General features: G+C 41.2%; 1 protein-coding gene and 1 long non-coding RNA gene across 4 annotated transcripts in view; one reads left to right on the forward strand and one right to left on the reverse strand.

The window, feature by feature from the left end:
- The window catches only part of LOC137847462 (maestro heat-like repeat-containing protein family member 6), a 51,278-nt gene that overhangs the window by 10,147 nt on the left and 25,335 nt on the right, over positions 1 to 15,796 (forward strand). The window lies entirely within an intron of this gene.
- Positions 1,178 to 6,980, reverse strand: LOC137847213 (uncharacterized). 3 transcript variants are annotated; one of them, XR_011090862.1, is made up of 4 exons: positions 4,532 to 6,980; positions 3,545 to 3,693; positions 2,321 to 2,471; positions 1,178 to 1,259 (listed from the first exon to the last, which is right to left on the reverse strand). It is a non-coding gene; the product is annotated as an uncharacterized lncRNA (long non-coding RNA). The 3 variants fall into 3 exon arrangements; XR_011090861.1 differs by having other exon boundaries at positions 5,694 to 6,979; XR_011090860.1 differs by lacking the exon at positions 4,532 to 6,980 and having other exon boundaries at positions 3,545 to 4,451.

Genomic DNA, 15,796 nt, shown 5'->3' on the forward strand with positions numbered 1-15,796 from the left:
TGCTACCTGATATTGGAGAGCACAGCAACTTTCTCTCTCAGCACACACCACTCTGCATCTCATCGCTTCCTATATACACCAATCTTCAGAAGGTCTCAAGTTTAAGTACCCGAGAGATCTCTACATCTGTCAAATTTAGCTGAAATGTGGCCCTCGTTACTGAAGAAGGTAGCAAGAAAGGAGCAGAACAGCTTTTCTAGAAAAAAAATGGATGTGGGCCATATCTAAAGCAGGGCATAACTGGATTGGTTCAATGACAGCAGTACATGAAACACATGTAAGATTTCCAGTTAATTTATTCTCATAGTCATTCTAATTGTTTCATCTTCTTCCCTTATGTTTCCTATTCTTTACTAACCCAAGATTGCGAATTAATAGCCTGGCAATCTTGATTTCCTACTAGGAAATACATTCCCAAGAAGCATTTGCTTTTTTCCCACTACACTAAGGTTGTACCTTTACTGGCTTAAATCCAAGATGCTAGAGAGTTAACCTTGCTCAAAGGGTCAGCACATTTTCTGGACAGCACAGCAACAGGAAGTGAGAAAAATAACTGACCCGACTGTGACAACATAATCTAACTTTCCAACCGTGGGCTTACGTGACTTCCACATTAAAATACCAAAAGATAACACAATTTGGTGGTTTAATGGTAACAAATAAAAACACTTTGAATTTTTCTCCAGGTGTTTTAACAAGCCATTTCTCAGTTTGCTTTCTGCTACAGAGTTCGCTACTCATTTTAACAGTCCTGGGTAACAGAAGGGCAAAAGGTGGCAACGCAAACCCAGGAAGTTGGTTATTTTTAGCTAAAAGGACAGACGGCACATTTATGTGGTCTTGAGTCTTTCAAAGAATGCCATGGATTAAGCCAACATGTTCTAGTAGTCTGCGGATCACTTTGGCTTAGGAGGAGAAGCCTGGGCTTTTCACTTGGATCATTTAGAGCAACCCACTTCATTAGAACTTTAGTCCCTTCACTTTCTTCTTGAGAATAGCGAGCACCCTTCAACACACAAACTTGATGTTCCCCTTTCATCTGCCACCCCTCACACTTCTAACAGCTGAAACTGTTTACAAAGACTCAGCAGTCCTGACAATGTAAACATAATGGCGACCCATCTTTCTTTGCCTGCTGAAACAGAGGAACTTTTCCTCTGGTCTGTCAGGCATTTTACCTGGTAGTTCATCTCCAGACATTAAGGATGCGTCATCATCACTGTCAAGTATATCAGCTTGTAAAATAGGATTTACATTTCCTGAAAGACAAAAGAGGTTTCTTAACTTTCCTGAATAGCCTGTGCCTCTTTCTCTTGCATTAAGACAGCTTCTAAATCTGTGCCAAAACCCTTTCTTCATTTGAGGGCACACACTGAATGCTATTTCCTACAGTTCATCCCACCACAGATCTAAGGAGACGGCACAAGTCTCTATAAAGCTGTCTTAGGTCCCACTGATGTGTATGTATAAGGTACGCTACTCTGTTGGTGATTTTTTTCCCCCCTTAGAATAAAGAAAATGAGGAACAAATTCTGTAGCTGATGAATAGCTATTAAAATAAGGCCCCTTCTTTCTGAAGGGGCCTCAAAACCCCTCATATAGTAATACACTTTTCTTATTTGCAAAACTTTCCAGTATTGTACAGTTATGTAATATACACTCTGCATTTTCAACCTGGAAATCCAGTATTTCTTAATTTGTTACACCAAACTTTTTCTAGGGACCTGCAATGAAAGAAAAGGCATTTATAGTTTCTGCAATAAGCTTCCAAAATATGAGACCTAATGACCCAGAGTAAAATACTGTAACGAAAAATTGATCCAGAAACAGATCTTTTTTCTCCAAAAAATTTCTCAAAAATTGAGCAAGCTTGCGTTGTGGCAGTCTCATTAGTTCATCAAATCTGCTTTTCAGTCAGTAAATTTGCAGAAAGCACTTCGAGCACGATGTTTCAAGCTGCTACAATTACTAGAAAGAAGAAAATAATTATGACTCAAACTACTACCTTTGATCCGGGAAACAATCAAATGCAAATACATCCCCTATCCATTCATACAGGAGCACTGAGACCAAGAACACAATGTCAAGATGAAAGCGCCTACGCGGATTAATTAATTAAGCAAACTTGGGAATCAAAGAGTTGATTCTAGAACTAACTACTTGATGCTATCATCTTGACCATATATATCCAGTACCAGACTTGCCCTCCACGGGACGACACAGTGTCTCCACATACCACTCTTTTATTCACGTTGTAATTTTTTTTTCTAGAAAGTTGGACTTTGCCACATTAGCATTAACACTGAATTGAAGTTCTCACCTCTTTATTTCGCAAGTTGAAGAGGAACTCTCTGTCAAAGCGTCCTGGTCTCCGTAAAGCAGGATCTATAGAACCTGGTCTGTTGGTGGCTCCGATTACCACAATCTCCCCTCTGTTGTCTATGCCATCCAGAAGTGTTGAGACAATGGCACTAGTAGAAAAACATAGATTATACTTACAAGTTAGGTACATTTTTTTACATTCCATATGACTTTCTTCCATGAGCAGTCAGAAAGGAAAAGCATTTAAGGACAAGACTCATTTTAAGACATAAAAAAATAGGTGCATTAACACAAACCGGGTGCTGATAGCAGGGTTGCAGTATTGTTTTCAATGATCCTTTCAAATCACCTGAAATTTATGAGTTATGATTTGGAAACAAATCATACCAGTACTTGCTACAGCGTTTTGGCTACCATAAAAAACGAACAAACAAGAAAAAAAAGGGGGTAGGGGTCAGAACTTAATTCCATTACAGGTTCGGGACGCAAGCTTCCTATATGAATTTAAAAATGGAGCGGGGTAAGTTAAGTCTCATGAAAGTCACAGGGAAAGTAAGCGTTTTGGTTCAGAAGACAACCCAGAAACCCACTAGGCCCACATAGAAAAGATGCTCAGGATGAAGATCTCTCATCAAACGGCAATCCCACAGCTACAACCTCAGCGGAAATTAAACCAATTGGCCCCAAATTCTTTAGACATGAAGCACCTGCCAAGTTCATCCTCTCCCACACCCTCTCAGGCCAGGCAGACATAACCAGCCATGACTACCCAATCCCAAAAAAGTCAGCTTCAACAGTGGGGCAATAAGCTACAAAGGACCACAACTTCAAGGAATCCATCTATTAACAAGGACAGCAGGACATACCTGTGGAGGCCAAGAGCCCACTGTTAGTAGAGCAACCATGAGAGCACCACCCACGCTCACCAACCACAAAAACTGCTAGGCACTGCAGTGCTCGGACCAAACATTCCGAAAGCCTGTGACACATGACCACTAACGGTCACTGGTGGCCAGTAGTTACCAGTAGCAACGCATCGCATGCACGGGGGCACCTAAGGAAGTCTCAGCCTACCCCCGAATACACTCAACTCCCAATGCCAGGACTGACAATACCTCTCTGTTGGCAAAAGAAAGCGCGAGTCGAGGCCAATATCATACCATAGCACAAAGGCTTGCTAAGAAAGATCATTTGAGTAGCTTTGCAAGAACAGGTGACTTACTTTCTTCTAAGGCTGTCAAACAGAAAGGATGGATTTGTAGTAGGGTAGCGACTTCCTCAAAGTCTGCAGCTTCGGCTCCAAATTCCCACTTTCTCCACGCACTTGCCTTGCAGCTATTGCATCAGCTCTGGTCCTCAGCGTTCCGCCAACTGAAATGCAGAAACAAATACAATCTTTTGAGACAGTAAAGATGGGATTATCTTGATTGCACCATTGCTCTTGTAAAATGGAAACAAACCAACAAACAAAAGACACCCCAAAGCGGATTCATTTTTCTTTCCATACCAAATTACAAGTCCTTGTCATGACCACTGCATTCCTCTTGTTTATCGTTCTGCTATCCACTTCAAACTATCCACTTCAAAGCGTCACCTGTAGAGAAACTTCTTCATAGACTGAAAGCTAGTCTGACAAAAACAAATGTGCAACTTCTGTTCCACGCAGGAGGGAGCTTACTCCAGTTACTTCTTGTTTGGAAAAGTGAAAACAATCCACACCTTTCTCTAAGGTGTTTTCAGGCCATTCATGTAAAACTCTAACCGTTCAAAAAAACTATTCCGTCCTAAGTCTCTTCCTCAGGTGCATACGTTTTATTACCCTGTTTAAGCATGCAGCACTTTCATTTCCTGCATTATGATCTAACAGCTCAAGGAGATAAGAGAAATACCCAAATACCTAAAATACACTAAAAGCATCCCTTGGAGGCAGGGCTCGCCCCAACAGCTCTGAGCTGGAGCCGCTCTTTGAAAAACCTCCCTTTGCAAGGTTTTCTCCTTTTCTTCCTTCCCCACACAACTCACTTTCAAGCCCCTGCTCCAAAGTACAGAGGCACTGAGAAAGGAATCACTCACATTTCCCTCTCAGTGGAAAATAAACTAAGAAGATAAAAAAAATAGATAAAAAAAAAGCAAGTTCTACTTAAAAATGTTGGCCATTAAAAATGACGGTTTCAACTCTGACAGAATACATTCCACATTTCAACCTTACCTGTTCAAATAATGAGCAAAGCTGACATTCTGATTCCCCCACTCATTGGCTCAGGCAGTCCAAAGCTTTTCTCATAAAAAATGATATTTTTCTCTCACCTCGGCCACATTCGTTAGCAAGAGCACAAACAACCAGCGTCTTTCCCGTTCCTGAGGAGCCGTAGAATAAACAGCCTCCGTAAGAAGAAAGATTCAGAGAGGAAAAAAACATCGTGAGGAGTACCTCTTACAATCATAGTCTCTAGAACAAACAACTCGTCTTTCCTAACCAAAACACGTTATGCCTAAGACAGCAGTAATAGCTGAAGTGTAGGTAGAGTCCAAACAGACACAAGTTCTGCATTCCCACAAGATTTCACAGGAAAACTTGTTTTTTTCAGCCAGAGGAATGAATAAGGGGGATCACTCCAGTGTACAAAACCTTCAAACAAGAGCGTACTGTCCCAGAAGGACACTTCCAAAACTGCTGACAAAACGGGGGATTACAGCAAACTGGAGCCAAACGAGCAAAGGTCAGCACAGAATCTCAGAATGGCCTCAACGGTGAATCACCAGCTCACTGTTCAGTCACAAGCCACATAGGCTTGCTTTCACAAAAGGCAGAATCCGACAGCAAAGCATTTAATTCTCCCTTCAAAAGCGTTAAGTTCCTGGGCTTGGTCTCTCAGACCATCTATTGCTGATGGCAAGTGAGAAAGCTGGAAGGCAAAGCAATGCCCTGCATTCAGATTAAAAAAAAAAAAGAAGAAGAAAGAAGCAAAAGCAATAGCAAAAGCAAGCAGATGGAAGAAACAACTGGGTTTCCAAGCAACATATTACAATTGACTTCCACTAGATAATCCCTTCTTGCTTACAAACTGGTCAAGCTGACTTGTACAGAAAACTCTGAACAAAACCACTGCAACCCAACTTTGTAAAATCATAGCACTCTTGAACTGTTTTCTCATATTAAAACATCAGCTAGGAAAACTGAAGGTGTTGCTTATAGGTTTAATCTACAGATATTCTGGATTCTATCCATTTGGAAGAAATTGCTTGTTACTACTACGAAAACAAACCGTTCAGCACTGCCAAAAAAGTTGAAGCATGGAAGCATATTGAGACCTTAACTGGACATTCTCCTGAAAACAGCTGACTTCTGATTTATCACTTCAGTGAGTTACCTTGGGGGCTGAATACTGAAGCTCTCAAAAGACTTCTGGATAAAGGAGGGTACTTGCTGGTACTTTGCCGGTACTTGCTCTTGTTAAACTTCCCCTGGTTGGTGATTGCCCAGCTCTCCAATGTGTCCAGATCTCTCTGCACAGCCTTTCCACCCTCAACAGAGTCCACAGCTCCTCTAAGTTTAGTGTCATTGGCAAATTTGCTCCAAACACCTTCTATTGCATCAGCTCTGGTCCTCAGCGTTCTGCCGCCAGAAATGCAGAAACAAACCTACATTGCACAAAAAGAAGATTTGCCAGAGGAACATGCAGAGCCCTTTCTTTGGGCTCAATATCAGCATAGATACAACCAGAACCACTGACAGCAGCATGATAAGCACACACTGCAATGCGAAATAATGGGAACAAAAGCAAGGAGGCCAGGTATCCAGGGGAAAAAACAAAGTGCCTCGTTAAAAAAAAAAAAAAAAAGCATTACGTAAAAATATACACAGTACGCTATTTTACTTTTTAAAAATTTTCACGATATGGTGACCGGAAATGATGTGAAGGTAAAAAAAACTATTTTACTGTTTCTAACAGTCTGTGAGAGAGATGTAAAATAATAACCTAGAAAGCAGATGTATATTAAGTAACTATTTGCCACTGTCCTTCCTTGAAACAAATGTCTCTAAACTTACTTTGGAAATTTTAATTATTCCTTTCTATTCCGGGAATTTGAAATCTTTGCTGCTTTGATAGATACCTGAAAGCCTTAAAAAAAAGCCTGGTGGAGTCTCCGCTCCACCAGGACGCACCCAGCACTGTTTGCTTACCTCTATTCTTTTATATTCTTTTCATAAATCATCTTTTTTATTTAATCCTATTTTGAAGATTGAGTCATTTCTAACAACACCATACAGCAAATGTTAAGTTACATATTTCCAAAGCTAACTGCTTAAGTTCCCAGGTAGTAGTCACAAACATTTGCAAGAAATACTGAACTGGGATTACTCTTCCAGTAGAGCACTCCTGTTTTCATTGCAGCCTACTCAAAAAGAACTTTACACCAGCAGGATGCTAATACCAATATGTATTTATATATACATTTTTTTCTCTTTAAGACCAAATATCCCAAAGTCATTAATGTAATAAAGGAGTAAAACACTTCCTGGAAAAATGGGGAAGGAAAGACGCAGGAAAGTGACTTTAGTCTTTGTCAGAAGACATGCTGTCAGTTTCAGGAAGCAACTAATAAAAGCAATAAACAAAAAAATAAACCGAAATCTACGTGTCCCCGCAACTACATAGTTATTGTCACCACATGCAATGAGGGAACATGCATCTCCACTATTAAATGGATTGAATTTTATCATATGCACATAACCTTCACAGTCCACCGTGTAAGCAGCATTTCTAGTAGACTCTTGATTCATTTCCAGGGGACTATGTCCAAGTATCGTGGAAGTGATGTCTTCTTCAGGATGGAGGTCAATGTTCCTATAGGGAAAGTATTAAAAAGCATGCATTGTGTATTTGCATAAAGAAAAAAAAGTATTTGTGGCGCAACAACTCAAGATTTCTTGTAACACCATGTTTATGGACACAAAAGGTCAACTTAAGCTCATTAGATCCAGATTTAACACCTAATTCCAACTATCAAGAGATTAACTAACCTAACTGACCTAATTCACTAACAGGCATTCAAAACTTTTTCTACAGACATCAGTAACAACTGCAGGTTTTGTGCTACTGATGGCAACCTATCAAGACATGGGATTAAGTAACTCTACGTACCAGAAAAGTCACCCACGTAATTTTTAAAATTTCAACCAAATGACAACAACATATCTATTATTACCTTCAAATTCTCTTCCCTGGTGTACCTCTTTAAAGGACAATCGGTATCTAACTAAAAGCAGAATTAAAACCACCAAACTCTAAATGCAAACACGATTCTGCAGATTACTTGTCTCATGGCATAAGCCAGCCCAACTGCAGACAGTGCCTCTATGCCTCTGTACTTGCACAGAAAAAGTTCATTTTCAACTGGATCAAAAGTATACCTAACATTAATGCTTTACTCCATTCAAGCACTTTCCAAGAAAATCAGACTCCTGTGCTTGCACACAGGACGCTGAGATACACAACTGATTTGGGGATCATCCCTGATTTGACATCAGCGTACACCTTTTGAGAAATGACCATGTTCTCCACGTGCAGCATGGAAAGATAGCTTCCAACTTCAGACCCTTGTCATATTTTGTTGCGTTAATGACCTGAAGGGCTCAGCACCGAGGCTGAACATCATGCCTGGGAGCCACCACAGTTTGATGGCGCTATCAGCGGGACTCAAAGAGGCTCTCCACGTTGGTAGCGTGCATTTATTAACCAACACAACAAACCACCACGTTGACAGAAGGACGTTAGCCACATAACTCGCATCGCCACGCTCCTAAGGCCAAACACAACTCCTCGCCACCTCGAAGGCTCCCCACCACGGCAGACCCCATGCCTTGGGGCAGCACCAGGGGGACAACCCGGCCGTGCGGCTCAGCCCCCCTCCCCGCACCCTTCACCTTCCCGCTCCCTCCTTTTCCCTTGGGGGCCCAGCGGCTGCCCCAAAGGAGCCCACCCCACACCGTGCGGCCCCACAACGCTACCAGCAAGGGCCCGGGCCCGGGCCCAACCCCCGGCGCAGCCCCGCTCCTGCTCGGGCCCGGGGGAAAGCCCCGAGCCCTCTGCGGCTCCCCCGGGCCCTCCCCACGCACCTCTCCGGCCCCGCACGGCCGCGCTTCCCGGCAGCGCCTCCCAGCCCCGGGCCACCCCCTGTCCGTCCGGGGCAGCGGCCCTGCGCTCCCTCATTGGGCGGCAGCGGAGGATTTCAATTCCAAGCGGCGGAAAGGACCGGAGCCCTGCCGGCAGCCGCGGCCTCCCGACGGCCGGAGCTGGGTGAGCGGGGGCAGCCTCAGCCCGCTGGGGCCTCGCGGCGTGCCCGGGGAGCCGGGCGGTGGGGAAGCGGGGGGACCCTCGGAGCTCGGGGTGGGTCCCGGGTGCTGGCGGCGATGCCGGCTCGTAATGCCGGGTATAGGGTCCAGGGCTTGTCCTGCGGGCTTTTTGGGGTTCTTAGGGTGGCTGCTGGCTCCCAGTGACTTGTATTGTTCCTCAGAAGCATCTCCCGCTGAGGAGAGTGAGGGGGTAGCAACCCCTTCTCGAGAGATTGTTATGCCTGCCCTAGGCTGATTTGGACCTATCCAACAGTTTTGTTTGCGATGGCTCCTGCTTTTTGCTCATGTCAAAGTAAAATGGGGTAAAATAAAGCAACTTCACTCCCCTGGAGGGGGCCTGCAAGAAAGAGAAGGAGGGACTGTTCATCAAGGAGTGTGATGATAAGACAAGGAGAATAGGTTAAAAGTTAACTAACTGATCACTTTCATAACTTAAACAAAGCTTTCATAACTTAAATCAAGCTGAGGATAGAAGTGTTTTAAGTATGTATGCGAGTCTTCAGCTTTAAATACTAGTGTATTTTGTTTGCTTGTGCAACTTCAGTGTATTTCTGCTGAGGGTTTCTCATTCTCTGTAGAGCAGAGTGAGGTAAGTAGCATTTGGGATGTTCTTATCCCACCGATAGAGGTATTCCTTTATATTCTTTTAATAAATCCTATTTTTTTATTCTATTCTTTTAATAAATCCTATTTTTTTATTTAATCCTAATTTGAATCCTGAGCCATTTATAACAGCCTTTATAGGCAAGCTGTGCCAGAGCTCAGTGACCCTCACAGACTTTCCTGATGATCAGATGGACCCTCCTGTGTTTGTGCCTGTTATATCTTCTCATGTCAGTGGGGCACTACTGCAAGGAGCCTGGCTCCCTTCCTTGCACCCTCTGTTCAGCTCTTTGTACTCATTGACACATTCCCTGCTGAGCCTTCTCTTCTCAGGGCTGAACAGCCCTGGCTCTCTCAGCCCCTCTTCAGAGGAGGGGTGCTTTGATCATCTTTGTGGCTCATCACTGGGGTCTCTTCAGTATGTCAGTGTGCCTCTTGTACTGAGGACTACCCTCTAAAACATTGTGCAGTCCCAAACCATTAGCTGTGCAAGTTATACTGGCTTTTCTAAGCCTGGGATCTTGGCCTGAAAGTTCATTGCCTTTGCTTCTGCCAGACTTCAATGTCACAGCTATCAGATGCTTATGTCTCTAGATTTGCTCTTACACGGATGGGTTTCTAAATCTGCATGCAGCCCTATCAACATTTCCTGGAATAGGAAACCCATTTGAAGTGTTGCTTTATATTGCATAATGTGCTTTATAGGCCACAGTTTGGGAGCCTCCCTCTTAGAAGAGAGCACATGCAAGCACTAAAAGCTCAGTGGAGGGTTGGAGACTGCCAGATTGCAGAATCTCACAAATCAGGAAGAGTGCCGGACAGGAATACTGCAATCTAGGAGTATGCCTGAAAAACTAGAATTAGAGACAACACCGCGATGGTGGTTAAACACAGCAACCTTGAAAGCACATGTTTGAAAAGTGGTTAATGACCATTAATTTAGGGAAGGTAGGAGAGACCATAGTATTGCTGGAATATGCATCATGTTTGTGTGTTTTTTGTGTTTTTTGTTTTTTTTTTTAACAACTCTATGGCAAAATAGAAATGGCTTTGCTATGTAGTTAGCCCTAGAAAGTTCACAATACCTAGGCGATACTAAAAAGGTGTATTTAGGCATGAAATGTTGCTACTGGATTTCAAACATGCTAAAATAGGAGTCCAAGGAGATTTAATGTGCTACATTATCAAGAAGCACAGGAAGTGAAGATGCTTTATAACATGTTTTTTCTATGCCCATGAAACACAATATTTGCAATGTCTATCATGGAATGAAAGTCCAGAACTTTTTGAACTTCCTTTAGACATTAGTTAGCTGGCATATGCTTGTTGGAAACCATCACGCACTTATTTTTTCATTTAACATCGGACTTGCGACAATGGACTGTGTAAGTAATAGAATACACTGCCACAGTGAGCACCTGATCGTGAAAGTTAATACCTGGAGTGCAATTTTACTTATATTAGTGCTGCAAAAATATTTTCAACTTTGCTAATCTCTGCATGTCCTTTGTCTTGCAAGGAATGGCTTTGGTTTACTAAATACTATACTGAAGTTCTACTTTGTTTTGAAACAAATTCTTCCACAAGTACCAAGCTAAAATGAGACTCTTTTTTTTCTCTGACCAACTGCTAATCTCTTTGAGTTGTGCTTATAGTATTATATATTTAATTTTTGGAGGGGCTGAAGTGGAAAGAGTTCATATCATAGAATGGTTTGTGTTGGAAGAGACCTTAAAGGCCATTTATTTCCAATTTCCCCTGGCAGCAGGCAGGGATACCTCCCACCAGCCCAGTTGTCCAAAGCCCCATCCAACCCAGCCTGGAACATTTCCAGGGATGGGGCATCCACAGCTTCTCTGGACAGCCTGTTCCAGTGCCTCACCACCCTCACAGCAAAGAATGTCTTCCTAAGGTCTAATCTAAATCGACCCTCTTTTGGTGTAAAGCCATTCCCCCTTGTCTTATCCCTACATTGTCTGATAGAGTCCCTCCCCAGCTTTGCTGTAGGACCCCTTAAGGTCTCTGGAGCCTTCTCTTCTGAACAGTCTCAACTCCCACACCCTGTCTTTGTAGGTGAGGTGCTCCAACCCCTTGATTGTCTTTGTGGCCTTCCTCTGGACTCATTGTAATAGGTCTATGCCCTTCTTGTGATTGGGGGGGGAGAGGGGGGGGGGCAGAAGAGTAGCAGAAGCCTTTGCTATGTATTTTAACTTACAGTCAGGTTCTGACTGTAATTCTTTGTGAATGTAGTTTTGCTTAAAGGGATTGAACTTATTTTATGGCTTTCTCATTATTGCAGTCTTTAACCACTGACAATACTCATCTCCTTTAAATAAGAGATCGTCTAAGTAGTGTTATATACTGTACCCAAGTGCAGCATTTCCTAAACTCTCCCGTCTTCTTGCTGACAATGAAGGTTGTAGGCTGCAATCCAGTTAACACCTCATTCAGTTTTACTCAAATAAGAGGGATGTGTCACTTACTCTTTTTGATTTAGAACTGTGAATTCCATCCTTATTTGTTCCTGCCTTCTGTGACTTTTACCTTTTTGCTTTTCACTTGTGCCCTGCTGTTGTTCTTGTAAACCCCGACTATGGCACCTTTGCTAACAACTTTGGTCCTTAAGTTTTCCACTTATTTACAAGATTGTATGCGGTCCATAATCCCATGTTTAGTCTTTTATTTTTAGTCTCTTCGGTTCTTCTGTGTAAAGACTTAATAAGAAGCATTTTCTATATTTTCCCTTTTGGTTTCTGCATAATAAAACTGCAAGCTATTGCTTTACAGTCAAGCGTTTGCACATCTCAGAAGTGCTTAGGGATCATTATTGGACGCACCCCTATTTATAAATGCATTTATAGCAGATGACCTTATTTTGATGTAAATCCTTTGGGGGGAGGGGAGGGGGAAAGTAACTGATAGATAAATCAAATGTGATTTTAGTCCTTCCTCTTGATGTATTTTCTGTTTCTGTCTATCAAAGGTCAACGGAGTGCACTTCTCTCGAGAGTAGAAAAAGGAAAGGGACTGCAGCTGTGAAACCAGCCTCTTACATTACTTGGATACATTACATTACTTGGATACAAAAAATAAAATAAATTTTATTTTTATAAATAAAAAATAAAATAAAAAATAAAAAAAATAAAATAAATTTTATTTTTTGCCTAGAATAGGGAAAGATTCTTCAGTTGCTGAAAACATGCTGGTAGTTATTGTGCTACCCACATTATGTCATTTTTTTGCCTACTTGATTTGCACTTTAACTCTATTAATTGCTATTAAATCTTCTAATTGACTGTCAAGTTATAATTCTCTTTCATTTGGGGGGGGGGGAGGGGGGAAGGACGAAAGGGAAGGAGGCAGATGGGTGCATGGGAATGTAATCTAATCATTCTGTAAGGGAGTGTGGGCCCAAAGCTGGGTGTAAGATAGTGTCATATGGTTGATGTTATTTATGATACTAGTAAGGGATATATGGATATAATTAGGTGTGTGTTGCTTTAATGCATTTGTTAGATCTGTGTAGCAGTGCTATCAACATTATAGTAAAGTATTAACGTGGGAGGGGGGAAAAATGTTCATTTTGGTTGGGAGATGGTGTATGTTTTCCCAGATCACTACTTGAACCATGTTAATATTATTTATTGCTTTTGGAAGGTAAATGTCTGCTGTGATGAACGCTATTTCTGCAAATAATTAACTGTATTTATGCAGTAGTCCTGTGAAAATCAATTTATTTTCTTATGAGTAAAGTTCAAAATATATGCCTGGCATTTTAAAGATCAGGATAAAGGACTTTATTTCAAAAAGTTAGCTCTAAGACCAAAGCACCGGAATAACTTCAATTATAAGTACTACTTTGTTCGTTACAAATGCAAATATTTACTTTATAATTTTGTTCTGTAAGATATATATATATGTATCTTGTTTTAAAGTAACTTTTAAAGCTATGCTGAACATAAAACATTGTTTGTTTGTTTGTTTTTTCTGTCCTATTAGCACCACGGAGATTTCACGGTATTACTTAATGATGTGATGGAAACTTGGAAATATTTGTTACATGACAAACTAGGATTATCACATGAAAACATGGAAAAGCCAGAAAATTATGCTGGCGTTAAAAAAGCCTATGATACCTGTTGGGAATTGGCATACAGGGCGTGGACGTGAGTCCGTGGAACAATTGTTCGATCTGAGCTTGCCTTAAGCAACCAGGAGTAGGCCTTAGAAAATCTCATGGCCTGCTGTAGCTGAGCAAACCAAGCTACCAGGGCAACTATGAGAAGTTCCCATGACAGTGTTCCCACATCGCCCAATTGAGGAATTCAGAAAAATATTGTTACCAGTAGCTGGCTTCAAGGACAAGGTCTATGTGACTGCTAATCACAAGGGGGTTGTTTTCTTGCAGGTGGGGTTGTTTTCTTGTAGTTGTTTGTCCGAGTGCTTTTGACCAATAATCTTGTGTGAGACACTATCCGCCCCTGTTAAGTTCACTATAAAAGCGAGGCTATTCGGGCAATAAATGGGAGCAGCATGATCTGACTCTACTGGTGTCTGTCGTGCTTTCGGCCGTGCATCCTCTAACAGATACCTTCTTAGCAAGCAGCAATATGTTAGATATCATAGATATATGTCAGAAGTGCTATGCTCTTGCACTTGTATCTGAAGAGGAAAGCATAGCCCCTGTAAGTATTTTGTTTGTTTGATCTCTGTTTTACCATATTTCTGATTCCAGTTATGGATTTACAGTGCATCTAAAATATATACGGAAGTCTTGAATTAGTCACAAATGACTTTCCTTTTCTCTGGAGGAACAGATGACTTTAAATTATTAAATCTTTAAGAGATCTTAGATCCATTCAAAAATTGCATATTTCTGCTGTCTTGCTGGATGGGTAGATCACAGCTCCACTGAGTATCTTGTTCTTTCTCACAAACAGAACTGAAAACTGAATTGTAGAGACTTGATGTAGATGGATCAAAGCTTAGTGATTAATGTGTCATGGAGTTTTGGATATATGTTGATAGGCAGTCCAAATAGTTTTGGTTTTCATTTTGAAAAATACCTCGCTCTTAATGGCAAAAAAAGATCTCCATATTCTTCATGTATCTTCATGTTAGATTTTTCCAGAGACCGCAAGAGGTTCCACTTCAGCTACTCAGTCAAGCATCTGTTGCAGTTTCTTGTGCTTCAGATGTTATAACGCTACACATGAGGCCATGCTCCAGGCTAGAGAAGTTGTAGTACATATTGCAGTCTGACTATGGAAATAACAAAAATTTGGTTGTATATTTTGATCTGGTAACAAAGATCAGAATAAGATGGATGCAGTTGGAAGGGACCTGCAAAAATTGAGTCCAAATGTCCTACTGTGAGTCTGTTTTCCTCACAGTTAGGCAATCTGTCTAGAAGGACCATGAGGGACAAAGTCAAAAACCATGTGAAAATCCAGGAAAACTACATCCACTGCTTTCCCTTCCTCTACTAAGAGTGTGATCTTATCATAAAAGGATATCAAATTAGTGAGGTGGACTTTCCTGAACCCGTGTTGCTGGGTCTGATGGTTGTGTATTAGTAGCAATTAAAGGAAGTTTAAAATACAAGCATGCCACATGATTGTATTTGATTCTGTGCTCTCTAGAGCATGGGAAGATTAAAAGACAAAGGAAACTTATAATGAAAAAATAGTAAACATTGGAATTAGCTGCACCTATTTCTAGCTTGTAACAAAAATTACAGAGAGGAGTTATCTGTCTGCTTGCAGGAAGGTAACATGCATTATTAGAGGAAAAATTAGTCAGTAAAGGACAGGATATTTCAATTGCTTGGAGTAACTCTTCCTCCTGAGTTGGGAATAAAGCTGTGTCCATGAAAAAGTAGTCAAATACTGGAACAGGTTGCCCGGAGAAGATGTGGAATCTTGCCTTTAGAGATATTAACCTTGGCTTGGGGTAAGGGATATGTCTTGTAGGGATAAGACATCACTGAGCAACTTGGTCTAACTTGTCTTGCTTCAAGCAAGTAACTGGACTAGGTGATCTCAAAAGATCCCTTCTAACCTAAATTGTTGTATGAGTCTGACAGGTATGCTTGTAACAAACTTGCCTACTTAAGTTTAGAGAATCTGCACAAAAACAGTTCTACAAAAGACATAAAGGAGGACTAAAATTCAGGAAGATGCAATTGCTTTTCTTAACTTTTTTTTTTTTTAAAAAAAAAAAACACTACACATGAGGCAATTTTTTTTTTTTAAAAAAAAAAGGCAGCTGCTTTTAGGGCAGTAACTGTAAAGGTTGTCCTGAGTTAATTTGAGTCTTACATGTCATTTCTCTCTTAGAACAGTTGTATTTCTAAAGACTAAAGAAAAAGTAGCTTTTGGTGTTCAAAACATTAGCAAGCTGGAGAAAATCGTAGCTTTACTTGGTGTTAGTACTACTTTTGTGTTTCAGTCATCTTTGTATTTAAATTTATTCAATTCTTTTTATTAAAGGTTCAACTGCCAGAATTTATTA

Source organism: Anas acuta, chromosome W (assembly GCF_963932015.1).
Source record: "Anas acuta chromosome W, bAnaAcu1.1, whole genome shotgun sequence".
In the NCBI taxonomy this organism is placed as follows: Eukaryota; Metazoa; Chordata; class Aves; order Anseriformes; family Anatidae; genus Anas; species Anas acuta.